The following is a 23,294-nucleotide window of genomic DNA, read 5'->3' as shown; positions in this document are numbered from 1 at the left end:
GAAAATGTTAGTTTCCCAGACAGTTCCAGCTGAAGGGCATAAAAGGGGTATGACACATTCCGATTCAGCAGGACCTGTAAAAGGGACATGCAATTATTGTAAAAAGCCAGGCCATTACGTACACGATTGTCCAGTTTTAAAACATAATATCGCCATAGGTAAAACACAAGGAAGATCACGGCCACTCAGACAAGATCAGAATGAACAAGGAGCTATGCAGCATGCCCAGGCCATGCCAGCCGCACAACAGCCAATACAGTTTGTGCCAGCTGCACCCCCATTGCCTGTTACTGCCACACAGACAACAACACGACAAATGTATCAGACCGCACAGTATGAATATCCCGAGTATCAGCGCTACGCATGAACAAGCCTAGAGAGGGAAATTGACTTACCCCTTATCGAGATCCCTGTAGATCAAGAAGGACCTTATGTACACAGTGAATTATTAGGCCAAGACAGAAAATTTTTACTCGATACAGGGGCAAGTCGAACAACTATAAAACGTAGTGAAGTTCCAGGGGCACCCCTCTCAGGCTCACAGAATATTTCCCTGGGTTTTTCAGGAAAGCCTATTGTTAATGAAGTGTCACAGCCTCTTCCACTTACGATAGGACCTTTGACCCGAACCACAGATTTATTGCTTACTAAATCATGTCCAGAAAATCTATTAGGAATAAAAACGTTAAAAGCTCTAGGAGCCATAATATGTTGTTCTCCGGAAGGAGTAAGATTGTTTTTACGTGATTTTAAAGGTCACTATGTATCTAGAGACATGGATCCCCGATTACAGATTTTACCTACACGTCTATGGGCACAAGGCCCTACTGATGTTGGATGCATGAATATTACACCATATCGAGTCACATTAAAGGCAGGAGTGGTGCTACCACGAATGCGACAATACAAGTTACCACCAGATGCTGTAGTGGCTTTACTACAAATCATTGACGAGCTCATTGCCCAAGGAGTAGTTGTGGAAACAGACTCCAATATATGTAATTCACCGATAATACCGATTCTTAAACGAACAGATCCGAAGGCCCCGCCAGTATATCGATTGGTTATTGATCTGCGCGAGTTAAACAAATGCATTGTGCCACAATTCCCTGTGGTCCCAGATATCTCGTCATTACTGACAGCTATTGATTCCGAAGCGACATTCTTCACTGTAATCGATCTCAAGAATGCCTTTTTCAGCGTCCCAATAGATCCGGAAAGCCAATATTTGTTCGGATTTAGTTTAAATGGACGTAGCTTTAAATTCTCACGCGCACCTCAAGGATTTACAGAAAGCCCCAGCATCTATAGCCAAGCACTGAAACGAGAACTAGACAGTATCCACATGCCAGTTAACACTGCTCTGCTTCAATACGTCGATGATCTGCTGATCACCGCCCGAAGCGAACCTGAATGTGAAAAAGCATCACTGACAGTTTTACAATTTCTAGCCGAAAAAGGGCACAAGGTGTCCCCTTCTAAGCTGCAATTCTGTGTCCAGCGAGTTATTTATCTTGGACACTCGCTGTCCAAGGAGGGAAGGCAGCTTACACCAGACCGCATTCAGTTAATAGCTAACATGCCAATACCCAAGACACAAAAGGAGGTGCGGGCTTTCATAGGCCTCACTTCATACTGTAGACAGTGGATCCCGCAATATGCATTTCTAGCAAAACCACTCATTCAGTTGACAACTCAGGAGGCAGCCACATCGACTGTTCTCCCTTGGACTCAAGAACATACACAAGCTTTTGAAAGCCTAAAGAAAACTTTATGTCAAGCACCTGTTTTAGCAACACCATGTTACAGAAAACAGTTTACACTCTTTGTTACAGAACGCGAAGGTACTGCTTTGTCAGTACTCACACAGGATCAAGCAGGAGCACACAAACCATGTGCTTATTTTTCTAGTACATTAGATCCCGTAGCTCAGGCTTTGCCTGCATGTCTGAAATCAGTGGCAGCGACAGCTTTAGCAATCAGACAAAGCGATGCCATAGTGTTAGGACATCCATTGACAGTTCAAGTACCACACGCAGTAGAGGTTCTTATAAATAGAACACAAACACAACACTTGACCATAGCACGACTTACAGGGTATGAACTTACATTGTTTCAGCCACATATAGAAATAAGACGCTGTAACACATTGAATCCTGCCACACTTTTGCCAGTAACCGGAACAGACCCACTAGCCCATGACTGTATTGAAGTTATTACTGTAACGACAAAACCCAGACAAGACTTGACCGATGTTCCATTGTCAGATCCAGACTTGACATTTTATGTAGATGGTTCATGTATGAGAACAAGTACAGGAGAATTAGTGGCCGCTTATGCAGTCACAACAGATACTGAAGTCATTGAAACTAATCGTATAAATACTTTGTCAGCTCAAGCCGCAGAGCTCATCGCTCTGACACAAGCCTGTATTCAAGCCACGAATAAAAAAGTCAACATATACACTGATTCACGTTATGCATTCGGAGTTGTACATGACTTCGGCGTGCTGTGGCGAGAGAGAGGTTATTTAACTTCCCACGGTGCCCACATTCAGCACGGACCCCTCATTCATGCCTTATTAGATGCAATACATCTACCTACTGCAATATCAATTATGAAATGTAAAGCTCATACGAAAGTTACTGATATCATTTCCCAAGGCAATGATCTAGCCGACAGAACGGCTAAACAGACTGCTCAAACTCAAACTCCCGACATGACAAAGACAATAGTCCCGATGCCGACACATTGTATGACAGTTAAAGATCCTACTCTTGACGTAATTGACATACAGACACATGCTACACCAGACGAAATAAAGAAATGGACTGAATTAGGAGGGATCCAAACGGACCAAGGATGGATGATGAAGGAAAAGTCTGTATGGTTCCTTCCTGATTCAATGGTCCAAGTTATAATTAACACTATACATAGTCCGGCACATCTAGGAGAAAAAGCTATGCTAGACAGCATTCAACACATTTGGTTTAATAAACATTTACGAGCAGCAGCCAAACAAAAGGTCCGTACCTGTATGATCTGTTGCCAGTTCAACCCAGGAAAAAGTGTTCCCGTAGAACAGGGTGGATTTCATCCTCCTGATCACCCTTTTGAAGTCCTACAGATGGATTATATCCAGATGGAACGATGTCGAGGATTCAAATATGTTCTCGTAGTTGTCTGCGCTCTGTCCCGTTGGACAGAGGCGTACCCGGTTTCAGATTACACTGCCCCGACTACTGCCAAACAGTTAGTTCGAGAATTCTTCCCACGCTACGGTTTACCACGTGTTGTCTACTCAGATAACGGCCAGCCGTTCTCATCCGAATTAATGAAACACGTTTCACTTCTGTTAGGTTATCAGTGGAAATTCCACTGTGTCCGACACCCCGAAGCAGCAGGTCTCGTAGAAAGACATAACCAGATACTGAAAATCAGAATGTCCAAAATATGCAGAGAAAAAGGTATCGACTGGGTAGTAGCGTTACCCGTTGCACTCTTTTACATGAGAATGGTAGCACATTCACGAACAGGGCTATCCCCGTATGAGGTGATCTTCGGTAGACCACCAAATATGTGGGGGACGCCTATACCCCGCAAAATAACTGATATTGACTGTAATATGCTGACAGATTACTTGGCTTCCTTGATGTCTGCACTACAATCTTGTCGTTCACAGGTAGCTGCTGCCTTTCCTGACAACACTGAGGTGAAACCCCATGACGTAGTTCCGGGGGATCTCGTCTTTGTGAGGAATTTCGACCGAAAGACTCAGCTGGAGCCCAGGTGGAAGACACCCAAGTTGGTTCTGCTGACCACAAGAACAGCCGTGAAGATCGAGGGCCGCAAGGGCTGGATTCATTCAAGCCATATCAAAAAATTTCATGGACAATCCTCGGATATAGACATTGTGCCCTGCACTCCCTCACAGACTGATTCAAAACTTCCTTTGGTGGAAAAAACTGAAAGCGAACTTTACAAAGTTAAGTTAAGGCCTAGGACGTCAGACGGTTTGATTGTTTAAGTCCTCTCCTAGGTGAAGCGGTTGAATCTGTCTCTGACATGTATCCTCTAGACCTGAATCATGAACAGTCGCGAAAAATGATGAAACGACAGGCGTATTGTAAATCACTGCGTAGCCATTGTATAGGGACATTATTAATTTTGTTTTCCTTAAGCCTTTTAATAATTATTACCAGTATGTTGTTGCACATATATTACCCTATTGCCAGAAATGTTCACAATGTTATTGCAGAACATTCTTTTAGTGACTTACCCCCGCATGAATTGTCCTATAGACTTGCGCTGCGCAATAACATTTTCATTAGTATGTTACATCATTCCCATCAGACTAGTAATGCTACTAATTGTTGGGTGTATGGCCGACTCCCTCCCTATCAGAATTATGAAGGAGTCCTGCCATTTTTTCCACACCCATTTACACACAATGGCTCCTGTGGAGCATGGTTCAGTTTAATCAATTCCATAGACTCAGACACAGCAGTTTACCAAGATCATTGGATATGGGGAAACCTGAACCTAGTTTTACTCAAAGTCTGCTACCCTGACAAGGAGGGTCGCCCCAAAAGAACAGGAACTGATCTAGAAAATGAAGTGTATGGATTAGGTAATTTTACACCTAATCTCATGATTCTAAATGTCGTATCCGAAGTTGAGCTAGTCTTACCCACCATGTCAGTATTCCCAGCAAAAGGTGAATTGTGTGTAAGAAAGGTTGGTTCCATACATATGGGCCATAGTAGATGTACTACTACAGTAGAATTCAGTGATCAAGGCAAATCTTCATTCAGAGCTTATCGCCACTCCTACTTTATATGTGGTCAGACTGCATATATGCGTCTACCTCTAGATTGGGATGGTACCTGCTACATAGCATTCCTTTTGCCACCTGTTTTCCTAGCTCCTCCTGATTATTATAGAAATATTCATTTAGTACACAATAAAGAGCGGAGAGATCTCCCAATTGTCGATTATACTGAGACGGCATGGGACAAGTATGTAGATTTCAATAAAGGCATCTTTCCCTATATAGGTACAGTTACCAATAGTAAGCTGATACGTAGATTAACTAGAACCCTTGAAGCAGTAGTGAATGAAACTATTTCCGCCTTAGGCAATTTAACAGAAGAGCAGTCTGCTATGCGGATTGTTGTGCTTCAAAATCGTCTTGTCCTTGACGTCATCCTGGCTGATAGAGGCGGAGCTTGTAGGGTCATCGGATCCAGCTGCTGCGTATTCATACCAGAAAATTCGCCATCTGTACATAAAGCTATAACTCGCCTTCACAAGATTGTAAGCCAGATACACCAGAATCCAGGCACCTGGACTTGGTCCAGTTGGTTTTGGAGTGTGATATCAGCCTGGGGATGGAGAGTTCTATCCTTCCTAGGTATTGGCCTTCTCATACTATTCAGTTGCTGTCTATGTCTACAATGTGGACCAGCGATTTGTGGTCTGTGTGCCACATCGTGTATTCCACCATCAAGATTTCATTCAAGATTCCGGAAGAAGAAAGAAGAACAAATGATGCTATATGAACAAATCAATGGATTAATGAAGATTGATATCTCTTAACGGGCAAGTAGGGGACAAGGAGGGAATGTGGAAATATGGATTTTTCTGGTCAGTTATGTCCCCTATCTTGGACCCCAACGGTTCTATATGCATGTCACAAGTACATGTATGTTCCCTCCAGTTCCAGTTATGAAGACGCAAATACATGTGCGTCCACAGTCAACATGTCCTCTGTCAGATCCGCCATGAATAGGCCGGATATTCCATTCTTAAGTACAAAAGGCCACCGGCTTTATATGGTTCACTTATGCTATTCTACAGTCCAGGCAAGTAGGCCCTGATTCTGTCATCGAAACTCCTCTTGCCTTCTGCCTCTGAAAGCTCCAGTCTGAGCCTGCATCTGTGACCATGAACTTTGTCTCATTCTCTGCGCGGCTCACGAAGCCTGACATCAGCCTATTCTCTGCCAAGAACTGTATTTCACCTTCGAATTATCTGCTTCCCCCTCAGCCGATGCATTCCTGCCTAGTAGTTTAAGTAAACATTCTTCCAGCTACCCAGCAAAGAGCCCGGTTTCTCTGTCTTAATACAAGTAATTCATAGCCCTGTTACTATGGAAGATTCCTGCCCTCGTGTTTAGTGTAGACACTTAGACGCTTGTACACGCACACACAGTCAGTATAGAATAGATTCCTTCCGAGAGTCCTTCCTTTGTGGATAACATAGTTCTTTAAACATAGGATGTTAGATATGATTTGGGATTAGGTTGACATAACCCCAGACTTTTCGTCTCCACATGTAAAGCTAAATGTCAAGTCCCCTTCACCCCCCAGTTACACGTCAATCACACGTCATGCTGCTGCGCGCGCATCTATGCCAAATATTATCTTATAGATCCACCTATATATGATCTCATAACCAATTATGTTCCTTTTTACTCCTTATTACACCCATTTTTCGGTTACGTAGACAATTCGTCATTTTCCTTATCAATTGTTACGCCTACTATATTCGCTTCATTGTAATGTATGTATTATAAAAGCCATTTCATGTCAATAATGTGGGTGCTTCACTTCCTGAACCTTCGTGGTGACGGAACATTGGGAGCAACCGATTATAATCGAATTAATGGAATAAAGCCCATTCCGAACCTCTAATACCACGGATTCTGCCTCTCATTTTATTGAGCTATTTTACTATGTTCCTGTATCAAATTCAGTCCCGGTAAAGGAGAAATATTTACCACAGTTTAAAGCCTGCATTTGAGTAGTCGAACTCTGATGAGAAGGCCTTGCTGAACATGGTCGAGAGTCATCTGACCACAGTCTTCGCCTGGTTTAAAAATTTCCGTGAGGACAGCAGCTCTGGGCGAATGTCCAAATGTCCTTGGAGGACAAGGGAGCCACAATGAACTTTGTGATTGCAGCGCTGGTTCCGAAGAAATGTGAATGGAAAAGAAACATTTTTAAACCTAGAGTTTCCTTCTTCCGTCTTTTTATTTTTGTGATTTTTCTGAGCGGAGATTTTCCAAATGTAGCGATGCTACATCCTTTCCTGCTCGCTCTGCTCAGCGGCTCAACGGAAAACAAGAACATTTTATGTTGCTATTATTTTGTAATTTTCATTATAAATATACTAGACTAGAGAGGGTCTGTGGTCGTTGCATTCGGGATTTTGAGGCCACTTCTTTCCGAACTTGCGTTGGTGAGGATCGATGCTGTAAGGACGGCGACTTGGGAGACTTCTACTGAGAGACCTGTCCTGACCCATTCTGACATTTAGCTAGAATAGGTAATTATGAGAATAATGATTTACTCTGATTGAATTTCTCTGACTAATTTTAGATAAAGTACCATAATTTTAAATACAGTGTTGGTGGTTATTTCTTGTCAATTATTGAGTACTCTATTTTGATTATTATTGTATAGATTGTTTAGATCATGACTCAGGACAGTAACAATTTGGTCTTATCGACCCCAGTGTAGATGCAGGGTGTTTAGGAGTTTTTTCTTCCACAGGTTTAGTGCTGATAGAGTATTCGAGTGTATGCTAGTAAAATGGGCCCAAGTGTATGATGAGTGTATGTGCGTGTAACTGTGAAATTACTCTATCCGTGGAAGTAGGAAGAATTTGTACACCCCAATCTGCACCATGGGAACTACCCAGCTGAACTCCACTGCATTTGGGCATGATAGCACAGTGAATCAAGCGTGGAAACTACCCAGCTGAACTCCACTGCATTTGGGCATGATAGCACAGTGAATCAAGCGTGGAAACTACCCAGCTGAACTCCACTGCATTTGGGCATGATAGCACAGTGAATCAAACGTGGAAACTACCCAGCTGAACTCCACTGCATTTGGGTTAAAATGAAACAAACAACTATATTAAAGGTATAAAAAGAACTTTCTTTCCATCGTCCCTGCTGCCCCGGTCATTTTTGAAGTTATCTTCCAGCCATACTTTCACTGTAGGCATAGAAGTGGATTCCTGCTGTGGGCCCAAAGGGACTACTGAAGCATTGAAGCCCGCCCCTCAATGTACCCCGGGGGGACTGTTGTGTGCGTGCTTCAATCGGAGCATATTAATGTCTTTTGAAGCACATGAAAAATGTTAACCAGAACGAAGTATAAATCCTCTTCCAGCACAATATTTATTTTAACTGCACCTTAAAAAACACTAAACATTACCCTTTAGAGCCACAAAAAAATTAACTCTTGGAAGCCCAGAGGACAGTGTACAAGAACAGTGTGTCTGCAAGTGGCCGTTGTAAAATCAAGGGGGGGGGGGGGCGGGGGGTAGCATTGCAGTGTGGGAGACGCATACGGCAGCGTGGCATGACCAGCGCTAATGAAAAGTACTCCTAAAAAATAACAATGAAAAGAAGCAGCAACAGGCAGAAAAGCGACGGGCAGAAATTTTCGATAAAAACCCCCAAAAAAACAGTTCTCTTAAAACAACTGAAAAGCACGGCAAGCATAACGACACTGTACTTGGCCGGTGCTCTTATGCCAAAAACAGAAGTGACTATTGCTGTGTGTACCAGTTAGGAGCCAGCAAAGAAGAGGAACACTGTACTGCACCAATGGTAAGTAGCAGGCAGGAGCTAAGTCATTTACCGACTACAACAGGTCTTGCAGAGAGCACATGCGTGCTGGCGCTTGACCTAAAATAGGAGAGTCTTTCACACAGCTTTAACAGGATATGTAAATGATTGGTCTGAACATACATGTGTTGGCTCTAGCTTAGCATTACCCAAACACATTTGTTAAGGAAGCTCTCTGCTTTTGAAGGGAAACCCATAAATTGCTGGCAAGACATATACACTGCCTGTCAAAAAAGCACTGACCAAGCTAATATGTCTGGCAACCTTTTGGGTTTGGCAATGCTCATTTTCTTTTTTAATGGTTTTTGTAAAAGTAAATTACAAAATCTATTACAAAAATGGCAGCGTGTGCGTGGGCAGCCGTTTTAAAATGGGTTTTGTGATACATTTTTTACAAAAACCAACCTTTAAAAGATGGCTGCCTTTATCCACACTCCTGCGCATCCATCTTTGAATGGTTTTCATTCAAGTAAAAAAACAAGAAAGATTGATGTCCAGGAATATGCATTCACACACATCGGTGGCCATTTTATTATGACAAATAATGAATCATGCATGCAAACCCTGCATATGATGAGAAAAGACAGGCTAGAAGCCAATTCTATTTTTTGTTTTTTTAAACACATAGCGACAGAAGTCTTTGGAACTAAAGTTTACAACATGTTGTGAAGATGTGCACCTTTTGCAAGAACAGATTGCAGTCACTGGCAGTGAGTTTAGCTAATAAATGAATGGAGATGTCCCACTGCCCCTTGCTGTAATGGGTGAAATACAAATGTGCATAAACCCAACAGATAATAGATGAAGAGGCCTGGCTGAAAGCTCCCATAAATATTTAATACATATAATGTTAGCAAAATGAAATGGTCATGGCTAACACCAGACCTATAAAGGGTCTACATTCTCGGGCAAAGAACACCCAAGTAGTCTCTGCCGATTGCAGAGGAATCGACTTCTGGTTTTCCCCGCACCTCTATAAACTCTTTCATGACTAAATAAACCCACATACTTTGAGATTACTTTAAATAAACATACTCACTAAACAATAACCCCTCAGGTGTCAAACAACCCTCACTGTCAGCCAATTCCACAAACTTTGGACGGTAAAAGAAAGGATGTTTCTCTTCTCACTTAAAACATCACATCCAGGTTGCCTAACAGGCAAAACACTCATTGAATGCACTAGCACAATTGTTCAGCATTGATTTGTTTTAATTTAAATAAACTTCCTCTGCTAAATCAACACTCACCAAGCAATCCTGCCAAGTGTCCCTCCAACCTATTTAAATATACATTAATAGGTTAATAACTTGCCATTCAAGTCTGGAGTCACTGATACTCTATTAGATGGAGACCGTCTTGATTAATTAGATCATACTTTTACATCTTTGGAACTCCCTCTACAGCCAAATTCCGTTTAATCTGATTATATTGCACAAGGTCCGGGGGAGGAGAGGGGGGATTGGGGAGGAGACGCAGGGGGTAAATGTATTGTTTAAATAACTTTAAAAAGAAAAGTAAACGTAATCTGGCCATATTTTACCCTATCTATAGGCTGCAGAAATTATATATATTTCACTACGTACAGGGTAGCTATGCTTTTGACTATTGATGAGGATCCCATGGAAGAGAACAGTCTCAACCCTAGAAACCAGGCCACTGGTTTATGGCATTTTAGTCTTTTAATTAGGCTTGAAGTGCGGACCGATGCATTAGGGGCAGGCAACCCTGTGCATCTGGTGAAGGTTTCTATTACTGACAACCAGAAACCGTTACGGAGGGGAGTCACACATCACGAACAAGCATTATTGGCCCAATGAAAGATTTTGCGTAGCTTGGCTAGAGTGAAATATGCTTAGAGTAAAACATATTTTTTTTATTAATGTACATTTAACACTCCGGAATTTTTTTTTAGGTGTTCCAATGGCGTGTCCTGCTACTAATTGTGGCGTGCTCAGCTAATTTCGGCTTTCCATGTTTCACACAAGTTATGCAATGACCCGAGTGCATGAGTTTCTAGGGCTTTGTACAGCCAATTGACATGTTTTCCACGCTTCTTTACTAGGGTTATATATTCAATAATGTTCTAAAGGGAAGAAAGTAAGACAATTCTTAATTTTAAACATTTCATAACATATGTACATAAACATCAGGTTATTTGTTTTTAAGTTTACTATAAAGACCCCCTGATTGTGGGACTCAAGTTGTGAAACTCTGGGTGGTTAGGATACAGCCACTCGTTTTGAAAATAGATGTGGGTTTGTGTCATGTTTCAGTGGTGAAAAGTTTATCTCAGCTGTATTGTGTGACAGTGTTAGCTATATGTCTGAGGTGCGGCTGATTGCACACTATGCATTTATGCCCTTGCGCTGTTCCTGTATATGCTACCCATGCAATACTTGCCCACGACTTTTTCAGCGCCTGTTTTTGCAACTATGCAGTGCCGGTACGTTTCAGGGCACAGTGCATCTCTTGCACGGTGCCATTAACACTTCTGCATAATGCACGGCAATGCAGCCGTTGAGCAAGTGCTGTGTACACCATGTCCCAGGCCATTGCTTGCTGATTTTTAGTACAGTTTTGTGCTGAAAATCCAACTGCGAGTGTGAAAATTCTCATGCATTTAACATAATGTAACTATTATTATGAGGACCGGCCATTGACCGTACTGAAGTGTGTATTTACTATTCTAACTCCATGCGCCCTTTGACAGGAGGGTAGGTTATAAAGCGGACTGAGGCAAATATAAATGATTTTAGTTTTTTGATACACTCGCTCAAAAGTACCTAACACACTAAAGGGACCAGTCCTCCTAAAGATAGTGTTTGTCTGGTTCCGACAAGGTTAACACACACTGGGACAGAGGGACAGAAAGAGAGAGAGAGACAGATAGAGAAACAGACAGAGAGACAGACAGACAGAGACAGAAAGAGAGACAGAGAGAGATAGAGAGAGAGATAGAGAGACAGATAGAGACAGACAGAGAGAGATACAGACAGACAGACAGACAGACAGACACACACACACACTCCCCATCAGTCTTAGTGCTTCAACTGTGTTCACCTCCATAATGAGGGGAGAGGAAAGGAGTTACTGCACAAAGACAGCAAAAAGAAGGCCATCAAGAGAGGCCCGAAGAGGAGAGAAACATACAATCAGCGAGACACAGAGAAGAAAAGAGAAAGACTGACAACCAGAAGAATAGAGACGGAAAAGCAGACACAAAGCGAGTGTGACAGGCTATTCCACGAGCATTAGAACAACAGGGGCAATATCAAAAGTGAGATATCAGGTGTTTCCTACGAACCACAACACTGGACACTCCATCTTCAACACAATGTTGCTACCTCCAAGCCTCCCCGACTCTCTGCTGCGTTTTTACAGTACAACAAAATCATCACAGATGCAAGAAAGATGAGAATAGCCAGCAAGAGCTGGTATATTACATCAAATAACCACACTAATTCTAGCTCAAAATACATTAATATAGGTAAAGAAAAAAACTGTACTAAAAAAATTAAAACAGACAAATCGAATAATAAAGCAACAAAATAACACAATGATATGATATTGTCGGCCCCTTTGGACCTCGCTTGATCTTTTTCCTCCAGAACGTTGACCCCCCCCATAAATAAAAAACATCTCGTACAGCAATGCAGTGCCTTGTAGACCTGCTCCTTCGGTATCACACACAGTGTTAACAACAACACAAGGGATGTCTCCTGGTTCCCCCCACCCTCTACCCCTCTCTCATATTTCTTTATTTCACGCTCTTGCACACGTAACCTTTTTTCTTTACAATTACAACTACCTTACGATTTATAATTTGGAACCTACTTTACAATTACTACTTCGATAACATGCTTGCAAGTACAATAGTCTCAACGTAGTACAATGCGGACATGGCATTAGGCCTGTTTCTACCCGCTTAAACTAAGAATGTATGCCTACTCTCCAGTTTATTAGGCCTCTATGGCTGGGCTACTTTGCCCATAGAACTGCAATGGTTATGTTCATTGTTTGGACGGCAATCTTCACATCTGACCCAAAATGTACTTACTTATTTTTTCGCTGTGTTTTCTTTTATCTGTGCACCTTGCATATTCTGTATTCTTTTAACTTATGCCTTGACTGCAAAACAATAAAAAATGTTTGAATTAAAAAATAACACAAGGATACACTGGCCTTCCAATTTACACACAGCATATACTGTTTGAGATCAATAACTGACCACAAACGCTGCACTGTTCACAGAACAAACAGAGAGGATTGGAATCCTCTCCCCAGAACACTGCAACTTGTCTAAATACTGTCTGCAGTTGCAAAATGCCAGAGAATAAAAGGTGCAGCCTACACTGAAGAGGTTACTGTCAGGAGTTAAGGGCTCTGGAAAGTATGTGGATCTCCAGGAACAGGACCCTTAGAAACAAGCATTGGCATGGCCAATAGGTCTCGCCTTTGGGACCTTATAAGAAATTATTAAAGATAGGTTCTTGCCTGTACATACAGGTGTTGTTTAAGTGTTAACACATTCAGTACTGCGTACTTAATCTTAGTTCTGCTCACACTGAGTCAACAGAAGGAGCACACACTCAAAGTGTTAACCCTTTATCTAATTGACTTACCACCACCGTGTCAATCTACTGAAAGGTTATATGGAACAACTAACAAAATAACAATTGTGGAAACATAATAGGCTTCAAACAGTAAGCTACCTGATGGACGCTAGCATCAGTCTACAACATGCATGCTAAACCAAACATTACCAGCTTCCGGATAATTGCTTAGACAAACTGAAAGCATGACAGAAACCACATAACAATACATGGGACCTGCAGAGTAATTTATAACTACCACCAAATTACAAATGCATTTTGTGCTCCTTTCTCTCACATCTCCTCTTCCATCAAACATCAGGTCACTCATGCCAATATCAAAATATTTCCAAAATAGGATCATAACAAATAGAAAATTGACAAACACGCACTTCCCCACAGTGCCACCCGTCTGATAACGTGCTCACAATGGGGTAGGAAATTCTATATAAATACTCGAATTCAATGCAATTTTTTTTAAATTGTGCTATAAAATGAGTTGTGCGAGTCCATTAAAAAACAAATATTGAGGCAACCACCTCTCTCTGCCCAATGCGTAGACGTGGTAAAAGATTTGCACACTCCATCAAGCTTCCTCGTATTAATAATAAACATGACAAACATATATCAAAATATCCACCCACTGCTTCACACCTTGAGCAACTGTGGCCGTTTTTCCTAAGACACGCGCCATGCTTAATTTGAGACGGTAGTAGACGGTGCGCACCAGCACTCACTTTTGTGGCCCGCCACCTATCCTTTTCCAGCATCAGACCTTCCTAGTAGAGAAACCAACCTCGGCGCGTGGGGCTGCATCAATCCTGGAGTTACCCTCTACTCTACCGAAAGAAACCTTGGTGCGCGCCACGCTGTGGCGCGTGTGCGTTGTACCCCTCAGGCTACAAGTCCCAGAACTGCTCCCTTGACACAAAATGCTTTTGATTTAACCTCAGTCTGATTTCACACGTGGCTGGTTTACGACAGAAGCAATAATAGGCGGCCGTGTCGAGGGCAGCAGGGCTATTCCTGTTTTGAGGTTTGTTTTCTGGTAGGTGCGAGACAAACAAGCATTAGCAATGGCGGGGGAGGGGGGCGGAAAGGCATGGACAGCCGAGTGCAGGCGGGGGGAGGGCGTTTCCCTTGCGGGAGCGAGCAGCAAAGCACGATCATTGTTGACAGATGGCGCCAAAGCTCGCTCACGCAAGGGAATCGTCAAACGTGCACGTGTTGCCATTGAAAGCACAGCAATGCATGCACGTTTTTGCCCTAAAAAGCGAATCGATTCCAAGAGGTCTCCTCCTATGCAACGCATGCGCACTGCCTAGGCGAGACCTAAAAAGAGACTAAGTGTCACTCCACAATCAAGTGGGGCAGATTAAGACACTGAAGGGAGCAGACCACAGTCTGTCCCACAGGGGTTAATGAGTGTGTGAGCCCACAAGGACACTCACTCAGACCATATAGGCCCTTTTCTGACCATCTAGATCCAGGCAGCACCACGGCTACCCATATGCTGGATTTCTGCACTGCAACGAAGTTTCAGGAGATGCCAAAGTGTATCTTTGGGATTCCTCTTTACACACCCAGGCCACTTAGGTAGGTGAAAGGCCTGTGCTCGTACTACTGTGGGTGGAGACAGGTGGGTACCAGGAAAGAGTAAGTGAGTGTAAATGATGTAAATTTGTTCTTGGTCAGCCCTACTCTGGTGCGGGGTAGAGTGGACTTCTAGGGTCTTTGTTTTTGCTTCTCTGGACTCCATGAACTGTCTGGAGGCTTCTACGTAATCGGGAGACACAGTAGGTGGGACAACATGACTTCAGTCGGCCTTCAGGCTTAGTTTTGGCTTTGAGGAAACAGCAGCACCTAGCTGTATTTTCAGAAATTATTGTAGCAGAGACCACGATAGTTCGCGATGGTGGGTACATTTCCCTGAGATGAGTGACGTTCCAGATTATAATCCTTTTGCTTGAAAATAGGAAGGCAGCCCATTGCCAACAGTTTGGGGTAGAGCATTCCTCCACAGATAGCTGCTGGGAAGGACAGGTTTTGCCCTCCACCCAGAATACATTGTGGAGGAAGGTGCAAATGTGATACAAGGGAGGAACAAACTGCAGGGGCCTGGTCTATTAGGATAACATATTTATTTCCTTCACACAGGACCTAGAAATAAATAAGGCTGAAGAAATGCAGGAGAACGATAAGAACAAAGGAAAATGATAGGAGATGGAACTGCTGCTCATATTTCATGCCCGTGTACAAAATAACAAGCAGAAAGTGAAAAAAGTAATATGATGGAATATGCAAAGAAAGAAAGAAAGAGAAAGGAACACAGAGGAAGTAACGGGAATTAATGCATCGAGGAAAAGTGTGACAGAGAGGCAGATAGGAACAGATAAAGATGTAGAGAGACAAGCAGAGAGAGGCAGACCTATGGGAGAAAGTGAGGGAAGATGGAAAGATACTGATGGGGTGGGGGGGGGGGGAGGGATAGAAACATAGGTGTGTTATTTTATCCTAGCCAGAATGTACGATGTCCTGCACATGCCTTACTTCTCTTAAAAGTTTATTTCTTGTAATCTTGCAGTCTTTCAGTGGGAGCTGTCATGGAGTAGAACAGCCTTGCCAAGAACAGAACGTGTGGGATGTGCATTTGAAAGCATGAGTGGAAGAGAGAGGTGTGGAGTGTACTTTTTGGTCTCGAAGTGCAGTGATGCACAAACGTGCTCAGTGTTATACATTGAGAGATGAAGTATGTGAATCTATAAGCAGTTGTGCACAAATGTGCATTGTGTTGTACATTGGTAGAATTATGAAGTTCTTACTATTGGCTTTGACATGGCCTCATGTCATCCTGTTTTCTAGCTCTGCCTTGCTGGAGCTTTATCTGTGTGCACAGTAGCGCTTGCAAGTTTGGGTTAATCACATTCAAGGATTGTTTTTGTGAGAGATTGTTTAATGTACCCGGAAGGCTTTGTGAGCTTCGTCAAGATAAAGGCTGGAAAATGCGAGATTGGAGAAGGGAATGTGGGAACTCCTTCCTGCCCTTGGAATGCTCGCTTGGAAGCTGGCTAGTTCTGGTAAAATTCCTCTGGCGCGGGGGGAGGTCTCTCTCGAACCTTCTAGTGTGTTTTGAGATTATAAAGCTGCAGGTTGTTGACTTAGAAACCGGGCATTTGGAATCCCAACGGGGACGGATGTGTCCACTTCGGCGGGACCCTGGTTGCGGAGGTTCTTAACCCTGCCTGTTTAATTTCCCCGGCCAAGAGTGGGCTAAGATGCGGTGTTTGCACCAGGTGAAGTATTGAGTTTTGACTAGTGCCATTGTGATGCGTGGTTCCAGTGGCTGTGGTCATTTGAGGTGCTTGAGCTTTGATTATTGCCATTGTGATGTTTGGCCAGTGGCTCTAACCATTTGAGGTACTTTCTTTGTGATGTGTAAGTGAGTAGAGGTGCACATCCAAAGTAATCATTTGATGTATATATATCTTTCTGATTTCTTGCAGGACGTCCAGCATATTATATTTTCTTGAGTGTTGTTTCATATTATTTGCTGCTTGCTTATTCATGGTATTATTCATGCATTTAACTGCTGCATTTACCAAGTGTGTTATTATTGCTTGCATATAAACATATATATATATATATATATATATCTCTTTGTGTATTTTAATGTTGTGCATTTGGCATCTGGGAAAGGCTTTCTGTTACAGAGCATTGTGTAAAATAAAACCCCAAGCCTTATTCTAGAAGAGAGAGTCCTTGCATTTTGTAAAATAAAACCCTTTTCTAAAGGTGCTGTGTTATGTCTCCTGCTTTGCCCTGTGAGTTTGAGCTACTGTGTGGAAGATTCTGTATTACCTGAGGGGCGAAAGCAAGACAGTCCTCACACTGTTTGTCTTTACAAAAAACAAAGCTTTATTTTGTCTCAGTCTTTTTGTAAATTTTAACAATTGATAGTTTTAATTCTTTTAATGTACCTCATAACATTTTACATTTTCAGTAAATTTCTCTATAATCGATGTGCATGCTTTATAAGAAACCAGTTTTGTCAACTTCTTAATGGCATTTCGAAGGCTTCTTAACCAGTATTATATATTCAATAATGTTCTGAAGGGAAGAAAGAGGGCAAATTCTTAATTTGATTTATACAATTTTTTTAAGTTTACTATAAAGACCCTCTATTAGGGGACTTAAGTTGTGAAACCATGGGTGGTTAGTATACAACCACTCGAGTTGAAAATAGATGTGGTTTTGTGCCACGTCTCGGGGTGAAGATGTTACCTCAGCTGTAATATGTGACAATGTTACCTATATGGAGAGAGAAAAGGAAATACAGAGATAAACAATGAGAACGGAAAATGATAGCCAGCAACATTGAGAGAGTTTGTGTCAGAGAAAGAGAAAAATATAAGAAGAATGAAAAAGGGAAAAAATGAGGAGAAGTAGAGAAGGCAGACCTGAGAGTTACAGGAAGAGAGCGAGATAAAAAAAGAGAGTAGGAGAGAATGACGGCACCACACGGACACAGAGCAAATGCTGCTAAAATCCAGTAGTCCTGCAGCCAATGGCTAGTGCCCTCTGAAATCATTATTCATTTTAGTTTTGCCCTGCTACATTTCGACTAGCCATGAAAGAAATGATATATGGATACATAAAACCATTTTAGAAGTATTCATTTAAGCGTAGAGTATTTTATATGCCATTTTCCTCAGCCTGGGGAAAAGTAGGAGAGGGACTGGGAGGAGTTAAAGATTCTCTTTGAAGTAATATTTTGACAGTCTTCAATAGAAATTTAAAAAAATAATATTTTGCCCTGATGTCTGTTTTCTGTAACAAGCAAATTGGGGTAAAACTGTGATACTCTGAAATACTGGCTAGCATTAACGGTAAAAAAGCCAACACCAGATGGATTTCTTTTTTTCTCTTTCCCCCAAAAAGGAACAGTAAATTAACCTGAAAAATTGTATTCTTGCAAAGGCAAATTGGACGGCAAGTATTTATTATTATTTATGGTTTTGTTAAACATTAGTAACCACCATCCAATGGCCTCAGAGCACTTTGGGGTGTCAGCTGATAGAAAGAGTAACAGGTAGCAGAATAGTGCCCATCAAGCCTGGTGAGGGAAACCATGCAGTCCACCAGGTAAGGTAGGGCGTGTCAATGACACCATCGAATATGTCCCAAAAAAAGAATAAGCCTCAAAGAACAAGTCAAGTGTGAAACAAGCATTCCTGCCTTAGGCACCTGACAAACCAGAATTTCAAGGACCAGTTGAGTAGGAATTTAGTGGTGAAATATGAGTTATTCAAATGCCCTGGAGAATAGAGGAGTTTAAGTTTTTTCTAAAACAGACAATTTATCCACAAGTTTCAGCTGGATTGGTTGGAAATTCTACAGAAAGGTGTCCTAAAATAGAGGGTTTAACCGCCAAACCTCTTATATTTTGTCATGTGAGTAGTCAAGAGACATGAAACTCTTGAAAGGAAGGGAAGGAGGGAGGGAGGAGATGAACATTTGTGGAGGTAGTTTGGCAATCAACATAGATTTCCTTATGAATTAGGCAGAGCGCTTTGATGGTCGCTCCCTCTTTCACAGACGTCCAGTCAAGGGTCCTCAGAGCCCGATGGGCTGCATGTTTCTGAACTTTCTCTGGTTTTGAACAAGATGGGCTGGTGAAGCTTGTTTATGGGTGTTGCAGAGATCCAGGTGGTAAAGGATCACAATAAATGTTAGACCCGATAGCTTGGGGTGGTCTTCTCTCCAAGCTTTCTAACTGCCTCCTCCACTTTTCTATCCTCATTTTTGATGGATTTAGGACTCTGAGCACTTTATCGTTGCTAACCAGTGCAAAAGGGCATACACTCTCTCCTCTAAACATGGTAACATTGGTTCATCTTAAATTGGCACAATTAATTTACTTATAACTCCCTAGTAAAGTGGTATCCCTTTTACCCAGGGCCTGTAAATTAAACGCTACTAGTGGGCCTTCAGCACTGATTGTGCCACCCACTTAATTAGCCATTTAACCATGTCTCAGGCCGGCTACTGTAGAGCCTGTGTGTGCAGTTTACCCTGCCATATCGACAAGGTAAAAAAAAAAAAACTTTTGTCAGGCCCAAACCTTCCCTTTTTATACATAGAAGTCACCCCTAAGGTAGGCCATGGACAACCTAGAGGTCAGGGTGCAATGTATTTTTTTTAAAAAAAGGACATGTACTGTTACGTTTTACATGTGTAGTGAAAAACTCCCAGTTTTTTTTCACTACTTCAAGGCCCACACCTCCATAGGATAAGATTGGGATTACCTTATCACATTTTATAAGAGTAATGTCCAATTGTGAAGAGATAAGACCCCCTTGTCTGGTGTCTCATGAATCCTAATTTAAAATCCTAATTCATGGTTTAGTCGGATTTCAAATCACCATTCCAAAAATGCCACTTTTCTGTGCCATGAGCCCAGATTCTGATGGGATCATAAGGGCAAACCCCAATATTTTTGCAACTTTTAGAAAGTTGGCATATTCTTACTTTAGCCATTTAGTGCCTGCTGCCTGTCTCTGATCACGTGTCGGGGTGGGTGACAGTTGAGCTTTGTAATTCACCTAAACAGCCACACACAATGTGAGCTTTATATCAAACAGTATCAAACGCACGCTGGCGCGACTGCATCGCCGGCATGCCGAAGGCGCGCCAAAGGCAAGCCAGTCTGCACCCGTCAGCGTCCGGAACGCGACCAGTGCCACAACCCCTGTCCATTTCCATAGAAAGTCCTACACTAGAGACGAACTAACTGCATTAAACAGTGGTAAGTGCCAAAAACCTATTATACTGCTAGACTATCCTAATACTGGCCCTAACTGTTGCTCATCTTGTGGACTAGAAACCACATATGTGCCGGCTAAAGTTATAGATTGTAATCAGGATAAAAACAATACCATCCTTCTGACTAATTTGGCAAATATAGCCGATAACCATATCAAGAGCCAAATTATTGGAAGCCAGCTTATAGTACTCTGCGTAAAACATCCAATGCAATCAATTGTATTTTGCTAAATACCAGATCCATGTCAAAGCATAAATATGAACTGGAACACTTAATATCAGTTGCTAGTCCAGATCTGGTATTTCTTACTGAAACTTGGGCATCTCCTTCCTCTGGACCAGACTGTAAGTTTGCAGCCCCAGAAGGATATTTAGTGGCACAAGTAGAAAAGGGAAGGAGCGGTAGGAGGGGGTATTGCACTGATATATCGCTCTCATTTCAAGGTGAATTATAGATCGGAATCCACATTGGAGGCAGAAGCCATGTCTTTTAGTGTTAAACTTAATTATCAAGTACCTGGTTTACTGATATAAAGGCCACCAGGGACGAGAGCCCCTTTCATCAGATCACAGTCTTAGGTGATTTCAACTTTCATTTAGAGGAAAGTAACAACTAAGACTCTTCCAGCCTTATTGACAATATGGCGGGCTATGGGATGAACCAGATCGTATCCAAACCCACCCATCAAGCTGGGCATACGCTGGACGGTATTTTTACCAACAATGATCATATTGAAGTAGGAGACATACAGCCCGTTCCTTGGTCTGATCATGCGGCAATACATTTTAAAGCAAAAATAAACTTACCTATTAATGGCCAAAGGGATAGCCCTCTGTTAGCTAAAGCTCGCCCTTGGAAACGTTTACAGAGAGAAGAGCCAATTACAATCTTGTCAAATAGTTCCCCCCCATCGAGGATAGTAACAGCGGGGCTAACAATTTTGATTTATGGATCAGCCAGGCGGTAAACGAGTTGGCCCCCCGAGGAAAGTAAGCAACCTAGGAGAAGACTAGCTACCTCACCATGGTTCTCAGCAGAGATAAGGCTAATTAAAATTAAATGCCACCGCCAGGAGCGGATCTGGAGATCTGACTATAGTACAGAGCATAGGAAGGAATAAAATAGAACCTTGGAGGAGTATAAAATGGTAATAAAACAGGCCAAGACGGCGTATTTCACCCAAAAAATTCAAGAGGCCACTAATTCCCCCAAGGAACTATTTAAGACAGTATCAATTCTAACCAAGTGTCCACGTGACACAACGTTTGTAACAGATCAAAACTTTGTTGACAAACTGGCTCTGTTTTTTCAGCAAAAGGTCCAAACAGTTTATAATGAACTCCAGAACATGCCGGTAAATACGGAAAAAGATAAAAGAGAACTAATTGAGACCTCTCCCATTTTGAATAGTCTGTCCCAATTTTCTTTCCTCAATGTAAAACAGGTTACTAACCTGTTAACTCAAACTAAGTCAGGTTCACCCCTTGATCCATGCCCCCCCTACATCCTCCATCTGGCCCCTGAAGAGATAAGTGCTTTCCTGACTCCCCTCCTTAACGAGACAATAAGATCTGGAATCTTTCCTCAGAGATAGAAAAAGACCTGTATAAGACCTATTTTGAAAAAAGACTTACTAGACCCTCAGGATACTAAGCACTATCGCCCTATATCTTGCCTCTCTTTGCCGTTTAAAATATTAGAGAAAGCAATGAATCAGGAGCTAATGGAGTTTGTGGATCTTAACAATATTCTGGACCCCTCTCAGCACGGCTTTAGATCACAACATTCTACGGAATCTGCTCTAATAATGGCAACAGAGGAAATTCGCAGGGCCATGGATGAAGGTGGCAGAGCTGTCCTAATTCTGCTTGATTTAACGGCAGCTTTTGACACCGTAAATCATGTGGTCCTATTACAAAGGCTTAAAGCCGTGGGTATCAAGGATACCGCTCTAACCCTGCTTAGGTCCTTCCTGGACTCCAGAGTACAACAAATCTATTGGAACTGAATTCAGTCTGGAGAGTTCTTTCTCCCATGTGGAGTTCCTCAAGGATCAGCGTTATCCTCCACATTGTTTAACCTGTATGTGACCCCACTGGCAAAATTGATAAAAGATCCAGGTCTCAAACTGGTGTCATATGCTGATGACACACAGTTAGTGGGGTCACTTACACAGAGTGTTGAAATCACAGCTGAACGATTTCGAAACTGCCTTATAAGTGTTATGAGCTGGATGAACGCTAATTTTCTAAAGCTCAACGCAGAGAAAACGGAGGTGATCGAGTTTGGCCAAAAACCTTCAATCTGGAATCATCTATGGTGGCCCCCAGAAGCTGGCATCTGTCCTGTCCTGGCACAAAAGGCTAAGAACCTAGGCTTCTTCATTGACAAAGATATAAAACTTACTTCTCAAGTCAATCAGATGCTCTCAGCCTGTTTTTTTTACAATTAAGGTCCTCCGAAAAATACTGCCTTTTATACCTTTTACATTAAGGAAGACAGTAGTGGGAGCCTTGGTTCTATCACGTATTGACTATTTTAATGCATTATATGTTGGAATTGGAGAAAGACAGCTCTCTAAACTCCAGTCATTGCAGAATGCTGCTGCAAGAGTGCTGCTGGATCTTCCCAAACACCACCCGACGTCAAATGGCATAAGTCACCTACATTGGTTGCCTGTTCGACCAAGGGTACAGTTTAAGGCTTAATGCCTAGTGCACAAAGCTGTAAATGGAGAAGGTGCTACGGACATGAAATCTTTTTCCCCCGCTATGCACCCTCCCGTACACTAAGATCTGTCAGTTTAGGTCTGATTTGCCTTCCTAAGATAAAGATGGGGTGGCAAGGCCTTTTCTTTTCAGGCAGCAAAGCTATGGAATTCCTTGCCTGCAGAGCTACGCTTGCAAACAAATAAGATCTTGTTCAGAAAGCCATTAAAAACCTGGCTATTCAACAATTCTTAGACTGGAAGCTGCCAAGCCTAACCCTCACTCAGCGCCAAGACGCCTCGGCACTAGTGCACTTAATAAATAATTCAGTCAGTCAGTCAGCTTAGGTGTGACCTGATGGAGCACTCTGGCAGGATGGGAGGGAGGAGTTGGACGCAGCCTCACTTACACCTGAACAGACTGTGTCCTGTCCCCACACAAAGGGCTGCATAACCCCCATAGTGAGTCTGGAGACAGGACAGGACCTCTGTGTACTTTAAAAGCCTTTTATGTGACGTTTACCT

The 23,294-nt window shown here is 42.4% G+C and overlaps 1 protein-coding gene across 5 annotated transcripts in view; it reads right to left on the bottom strand.

Moving 5' to 3' along the window:
- The window catches only part of WDPCP (WD repeat containing planar cell polarity effector), a 2,309,940-nt gene that overhangs the window by 2,207,585 nt on the left and 79,061 nt on the right, over window positions 1-23,294 (bottom strand). For 3 of the 5 annotated variants that reach the window (XM_085612555.1, XM_085612557.1, XM_085612556.1), the window contains exon 2: window positions 12,705-12,775. The exons of the other annotated variants lie outside the window; for them this stretch is intronic. The gene's annotated coding sequence lies outside the window, so the exon portion shown is untranslated. The remainder of the gene's footprint in view (window positions 1-12,704; window positions 12,776-23,294) is intronic. 5 annotated transcript variants of the gene reach the window in all.

Source organism: Triturus cristatus, chromosome 6 (genome assembly GCF_964204655.1).
Source record: "Triturus cristatus chromosome 6, aTriCri1.1, whole genome shotgun sequence".
Taxonomy (NCBI): Eukaryota; Metazoa; Chordata; class Amphibia; order Caudata; family Salamandridae; genus Triturus; species Triturus cristatus.
This window is presented reverse-complemented; position numbering and strand designations above follow the sequence as displayed.